The sequence below is a fragment of the Pan troglodytes genome, chromosome Y (assembly GCF_028858775.2).
Source record: "Pan troglodytes isolate AG18354 chromosome Y, NHGRI_mPanTro3-v2.0_pri, whole genome shotgun sequence".
Classification (NCBI taxonomy): domain Eukaryota; kingdom Metazoa; phylum Chordata; class Mammalia; order Primates; family Hominidae; genus Pan; species Pan troglodytes.
The window spans coordinates 9,025,209-9,032,662 of NC_072422.2; the positions used below are offsets into that span (position 1 = coordinate 9,025,209).

Consider the following 7,454-nt stretch of genomic DNA (forward strand, 5'->3'; position numbering starts at 1 on the left):
ATAAAGACCACAGTCCTCTGGAAAGGTGAAAGGGCTAATCCTACTCTAAAGAAGACTCATGCTAAATCAAATGCCTAATATCTCTAACACCCATAACTTACTGAGGGTTTGAACTGCTCCAAAGTAAAACTTACAATTAAGTCTTGTTGTGTTAACATATGGAAGGTCTTTCCTAACCACAGATCTCCCAATAGATGAAAAGACTCATCAAGTACAAAAATATGTCATCAGTCTAGGATAGGTGCAAGGCACTCTGTGAATACTGAAATAAGAGGCTTCCCCTCCCACATGGGAGGAAAATTCAGTTTCATGTCAGCTAGGGATTTAATCTTAGTAAAGACGAGGGAGGAAGTTCTCCAGCTGACCAGCTTTCCCCAACATCGAAAGGACCACAGCAAGGCCACCTGAGCTCCCCAGCAGACGTTCAGCTCCAAGGGATTCACAGGTGGGTACACCTGTGTGGAAGTAAAGCTGTTGCTTATTCTGGGAGCCCAATCCGAGGTTGAGGGAGGCGGGCGAGGGTCTATTTAAATGTTGGCAGAGGGCGGGCTGGGTCGCTGCACATCTGCTCTTCCTTCTCGCATTTCCCCTGCCGCCCTAATCCCGCCTTGGCCATGAGGGAGATTGCGCTCACGCAGACCGGCAGTGCGGGAACAAGATCGGTGCCAAGGTCGGCATCCGGGGCTCTGAGGTCCCAGCTCCGGCCTACTGGGTGGCCAGGGAAGATGTTGGCAGTGGCAGTGGCTTGGGCGGTGCCCCCGAATTGCAGCCCCTGGGCTCCCTGCCGGGGACGCAGTGGAACGGGGAGGCTGACTAGTCGGCAGGGGTGGACCCCAGGGACACGGCAGCCTAGGGATGTGGTTGCGGATGAGGGTTGGGGTGGTAGAGGAGCTAGGAGAGGGGCTGGGGCGCCTCCAGCTCCCTGGCCTCCGTGACTCAGCCCTGGTCTGTCTGACCCCACTAATCTCTTGTAGTTCTGGGGGGTGATCTCTGATGAACATCCCATTGACTCCGCTGGCACCTACCACGGGGAGAGCAACCTGCAGCTGTAGCGCATCAACGTGTACTACAACGAGGCCAGCGGTGAGAACCCAGACCTTCTCCGATCGCCATCCTGGGAACGGCGGCCCTCCCCCTCGCTAATACCCTCCTGTCCCACTCAGGTGGCTGGTACGTGCCCTGCGCTGTGCTCGTGGGCCTGGAGCCGGTCACCATGGACTCTCTGCGCTCGGGGCCCTTCGGGCTGATCTTCAGGCCGACAACCTCATCTTTGGTGAGCTGCGAGTGAGGACTGCGTTGCGGCTCCTTAGCCGGAGCAGCTCATCTAGTAGTTCCCGAAGGTCATAGCTGTGGGAATTGTGCAGCCAGGGCCTCTGAACATCCTCCTATTCTCCCAGTGGCTCAATCTGCCTCTCCTAAATGGGCTTTGGGAGGAAGCCCCAGGCGTCTCCTCAAGGTGAGGAGCTACTGTTATAAACTCCCTGCAGGGAACTGAGCTGGGGCCGTGGCTACTCTCTTCCCTGAAAATAGGTAGGAGCCACCTACAGCGAGGTCTCTTAGCATGTCTGAGGTTTGAGTCCTGACTTAATTTCTAACACGGGAGGCTGCTGTCCTGTAACTCTGCGGTACGGGGTTTCATTTGCTCCACCTGAAGGATGAATGGTGCTTTCACCTCACATGTGACACTTGGTCCATTTTGCATTGTGGTGGTGACCACTGATGACCATACACCTGGCACTCAAGTGACTGACTGTACTGTCTTACAGGTCAGTGTGGGGCTGGAAACAAGCCCAAGGGGCACTATACAGAAGGTGCGGAGCTGATGGAGTCAGTGATGGACATTGTCTGAAAGGAATGTGAGAGCTGTGAATGCCTGCAGGGTTTCCAGCTGACCCACTCCCTGGGTAGGGGAACTGCGTCTGGGATGGGTACCCTTCTCGTTAGTAAGATCTGGGAGGAGTATTCAGACAGGATCATAAACACATTCAGCATCCTGTCCTCGCCCAAGGTGTCAGACACCATGGTGGAACCCTACAATGCCACCCTGTCAGTCCACCAACTCATAGAAAATGCAGATAAGACCTTTTGCATAGATAATGAAGCTCTATATGACATCTATTCCAGAACCCTAAAACTGCCCACACCTACCTATGGTGACATGAACCACCTGTTATCTGCTACCATGAGTGGGGTCACCATGTGCCTGGGCTTCCCAGGTCAGCTGAATGCTGACCTACAGAAGCTGTCTGGGAACATGGTCCCATTTCCCAGGCTGCATTTCTTCATGCCTGGCTTTGCCCCACTGACCAGCCGGGGCAGCCAGCATTACCAGGCCCTGACTGTGGCTGAGCTTACTCAGCAGACGTTTTATGCGAAGAATATGATGGCTGCCCCTGTCATGGCTGCTACCTAATGGTGGCTGCCATTTTCAGGGGTTGCATGCCCATGAGGGAGGTGGAGGGACAAATGTTCAACATTCAAAATAAAACAGCAGCTACTTTGCTGACTGGCTCCCCCACAACGTAAGAACAGCCATCTGTCACATCCCACCCCAGGGGCTAAAAATGTTGGCCACCTTCATGGGCAACAGCATTGTTATCCAGGAAATCTTCAAGCATGTCTCAGAAGAGATTACAGCAATGTTCAAGTGCAAGGTCTTCCTCCACTGGTACACGGGCGAGGGCTTGGATGAGATGGAGTTCACTGAGGCTGAGAGCAACATGAATGACCTGGTGTCTGAAAATTAGCAGTACCAGGATGCCAAGGCTGAGGAGGAGGAGTTTGAGGAGTGTGCTGAGGAGGAGGTGGCCTAGAACTTTCCTTTTCTTGGGGAAAGGATGGAAACTATGTGGATTCTTTTTGGTGTTCTGACAGCCCTGTGTCACTATGCAATTGTTCATTTGTGTCTTCTCGTCTTCTCCTGATGCAGTTTAAAGCATTTTTATAGTATGCGATTTTGCCTACTAAAGTACTCTCATAACATCTGGTTTCACCTCTAACTTCTTTCTTTAGGCTCTCTGGCTACTGCTGCTAGATGCCCTTAGTTGTCCTGCAAGGCTGAAGCTGTCTGGGCTTATCACATGCCCAGTAACAAGCATTCGGCTGGCTCCAGGAGGGGTTGGCATGGGCTGTGGATGTGGCAAGTAGTATTCACATGAACGTATGGATGCCCTGGGACTTGGGCAGCTATGTGATGGGAAACCTGTTCCTGAAGGCAAGCCTTGGCTTATCCCATGTAGCAAACTTCCAGGGGAATAGCTGGCCCTCTGTTTCTGGAACTTTAAAAGTGGTCAGTGACCCTGGTGGACAATGTCCCAAAGTCCTACCTCAGGGTAGGAACGTGGTCAGACAGCTGATTATGAACCAGCATTGAAGGGTGGGAAAGTAGGACCCCAGCCACTCTATCACCATGATGGACTGGGTGTGAACGTGTGTCTTCATTCTCTTAATGAGGTGGGCATGGGGTATCTGGCAGGGACTATTGGGCAGGAATCAAGTCCAGTGTCTGCTCACATGCACTGAACCCTATGTAGAAGGTTATTAGGTCCTGGGGGCCATAGATGGTGGTTGCTGGGCCTGTGTGCTCGGGGCAGTCTCTCCAAAGGCAAAGATGGGGTTTCTGAACAGGACCTGGGGAGACAGGCAGATGCTCACAAGTGCTGCTTCCCCCATCTGGCAATCAGTGAGAAAAACACACAAGTGGAGGTCTTACCTGCCCCAGTCTGGAGGGCTGATGCTCTCTGGAAAGGTGGTTAATACACACTGTCTGCTGTCTCTCTGTCTCCCACTCCAAAACTTCAGGGCAAAAATAATCCAAGATTGTCAGGATGAGACTGGTGAGGGTGGCACCTTTGGGGATAGGTCCTTTAGCCTGGCAGAGTCTCCACCCCAGGCTTCTTGGGGAGCCTGGACTTCAAAGCCTGCTTTGGGGAAGCTGTCAAGAGATGTGTGTGTGAGCTGGGTGCTGGGCAGCCTGACAAGACAGTGCTTTTCTACCTAGCTCTTGTAGAATTTGTCGGTGGCCTGTGTAATTACCTCTCGGTAATTCCCACCCCACCCTCATCACACAGATAAAATGAAGCCAGCATAGCCTGGGGGTCGGCAGATGTACAGGTTCTACCGCAGGAACCCTGGGCATACCCACCTGCCTCAGGTGTGTCAGGGAAAACAGGCGAGGCCCCTTTCTTTTTCTTCACTGAATGTTGACAATGGCCTTTTGCAGCCAAATGGCAACAGGCAAGCAGGAGAGTGCCTCATCTTGAAAGAAGTGGCTCCTGGAAGCAGCTAGGAGGTGGCAGAGGTCCCCCATACTCCCTTAACCTGTTCTCAGAGCAGGAAAAGGGGCCTCTGTGACAGCCCTCCTCAGTGGCTCTCACTCTCTGAGGGGTGTGCTTGCCCACCCAGGTGTGCCCCCATATGAAATGTTTTTGTGTGGACCTGGTTGGGAAGGTTCAGCTGAAGCAACCACTGGAACCTGCCCACATGTAGTATCTCCAGTGACACATGGGGTCAGATGGTCCTTCTGAAGTGGTACACCCAGAGTTGCACAGAGGGCGAGTCACTGCTGCAGTTCCCATCGGGTCTGAATGTGGATTAGGCTTGGTACCCATGTATTTCCCAATTACCTGGTTCCATCTGGGGGCTTCATGGAGAGGAGTGGTGCTTTTCCAGGCCTCTTCTCCATATGCCAGCTACAGGCCCAGATTTCCCAAGTATCTGGAGACCCCCCTTCCAGCCTGGCAAGCATGGCATGTTGTGGGGGAAGGACATCAAGTCTACAGGCAGCAGAACCTGTCTGGGTAGGTTCTCTACCCCTGGAGGCCCCTGGTTGTTTACCTATTTGGGTGAGAGTTGGCTTAGGAACTCAACATTCTTGTAGGACTTCAGAACACTATAGACAGGGGCCCAGGAGGGAGCAGGGGCTGGCAGCTAATCAGTGTAGTAGGGGTTGTAGGGCTCAGTTTGGTCTTGCAGGGAATTCAGAGGGCTTGGATTTGCTGAAGCTCTAGAAAAGTTTGGGCTTGGATATGGAAACAGCATGGATCAGGGGCCCTTCTGCATGCAGAAGTCTGAGTAGTTACACCCTGGTGCATCCATAAGTGTTCCTCACCTGGAGCACAGCTGTGGGTAGAAGCTGGGAGAGCTGTGGAAGGAAGAGGAGGCAGAACGAGTCTCAGGGCAGCCACAGCAGCCACGCAGGGCCTCTGCAAGTGAGACGCAGATCCAGCCTGTTGGCCACTTAGCAGCTGCTTGGACGGCTGCAGATCACCTGACCTCTGCTCACCAGTAGATGGGGGTTGCATTAGCACTTACCTTCAGGGACTTCTGCAGCTTGAAGGGGAAGCACACACCACAGGATGAGAAAGCACCTGACTCAGGCAAGCTTCTCCAAGAGCACCACATCAGATTAACATCCAACCTGTACAGGACACCATGAAATCTCCCCACCCCTCCTTCCAGCTGTAAAAAAAGGGAGTCTTTGTCCTAGGGGAACAAGCACAGGCATACTTATGCAGTGAGCACATGGCCCAAGTTGTGGAAAGGCCCTTGGATGCATGCTGGTTTCACCAACAATCTGTGGGTTGGGTTTGGCCTGGACCCTTGGACCCCAGCAGTCCAGTACCCCCCTGCATGGGACAGGACTGGGAGGTGGGTGTGAGGGCTGAGCTTTGATGGAAGCCATTATTTGGCTTCCTGTCAAGTGGTACAGGTGGTTGTTGGTGGCTCCGTTTTGAAAGACCTGGGTGATCACCCAAGGAGTGAAAATTGCCTTTTTTATGAGAAATTACCAAAATTCGTGCAAGCTCATCTGTTGAAAAGGTAAGAAATGCTGACAGTTGGCTTCACCTGCCCCTTCCCCACAAGTAACTTGTGTTCAGGGGTGGGTTTTCTTCCTTCCCAGACTTTCCCCTTTGCATGTAGCTGTGTGCATGTACTTTGGCATGTACACACACACTTTCCCTGGAGGGATTATTTTTATTTTTTTATTTGGGGGGATAACAAGTGAGTCAGCCTGACACTTGCTTATTTGGTCTTTTAAGTGTGGAGTCCTCTACGGAGTGGGCATCAGGTACTTACTAGCTGGCCTCTGCCAGCTGTTTGGCTGCCCCGGTTTCTGCCGTTCACAGAAATGCTGGCCACCTGGTGTGACATTCAGTTTCCTTGTTTGCAGCTAGTATGAGACAAGTGGATCAGGGACATTATAAACTGAAAAAGCGCACTACATGCAGAGGGAAAGAATAAATGACCATGTGTGTACTGAGATGACAAACATTGTTTTCGCCTAACATTTGGGCCCTGAGAAAGGGCATTTATGTTTTACTTTTTATTTAAAACAGAGATAGAAGAAATATTACCAGGCTTTCTTTTCCATTATCCCCAAATCCTACTTTACCCCCTCAAGTTTACCTACCTCTGAGAGAAAGAGGAGCTCTCCTGGTTAATGAGAGCCTGAAATAATTGAACCAGGTCACAGGGTAAAGGTCATACTGCTTCTGTCTCCTTGTGAATCACTTGCTCATCTCAGATATTTCATAGCTCCCTGTATAAAGATAGATGTGTTATCCTCCTAGCCTGCTTTCTTGGTTTGATACATGCCTGAGAGCACGTGAGAGCACTTAAGGTCTAGGCTGATTGGAGGACTGTTCTGCCCACCCCATCTCATCTATCCAGCTCAGCCTGCATGCATGCATTCCCTTATCTGATTTCTGAGTAGGGGATGGGAGGTCTCACATTGACCTCAAGTTTCTGTGACTTTTTCCACCTCTGTTTTCCAAGGCAGCCTCTGCTGTGGGACTTGTAATGAGATTTGTGAAGTCAGTATCTACTTTTCTTCTGTGGGTGTTTTATAAAGTAAAGCCCTGGAGGGGAATTAATGTTAAAGGTACAACAAACCTCTAACCTATAAACATCTAAGCCTGACCCTTTTTTGGTGGTAAAATATATATAACATAGAACTTACTATTTTTTCCATGTTTAAATGCACAGTTCGGTATATTCACAGTGTTGTAAAACCATCTCCTTAATCCGTATCTACAACTTCTTTATCGTCCTAAACTGAAAGACTATACCCATAAATAAGTCTTTGAATAGAAGACTGATGCAGTTGACTCCATAAAAATTCAAACTTTCTATGAGAGAAAAATACTTCAAATGACTCATAGACTGTGGAAATAGATCTGCAACATACGTGACAGACAAAAAGCGAATTTACATAATATATATATATCCTAAATTATTAAAAGACTAGCAGTCAAATTGAAAAATGGACAAGGGATGTAAAGAAACAGTTCAAAGAAACACATAGATTTTTAAATATTTGCTAATTTTTTACTGTGGTAAAATATGTGTAATAGAAAATTTAAGTACATTAGGCACAAATACATTGCTGTGCAACTATCACCGCTATCCATTTTCAAATCTGTTTTATCATCCCAAAGTGAAACACTGTATCC

General features: G+C 50.0%; 1 pseudogene; it reads left to right on the plus strand.

Annotated features, from left to right (window-relative positions):
• Positions 1–1,198: 1,198 nt before the first annotated feature.
• On the plus strand, positions 1,199–6,816 carry LOC134809413 (tubulin beta-8 chain-like; annotated as a pseudogene).
• The last annotated feature ends 638 nt before the right edge of the window (positions 6,817–7,454 follow it).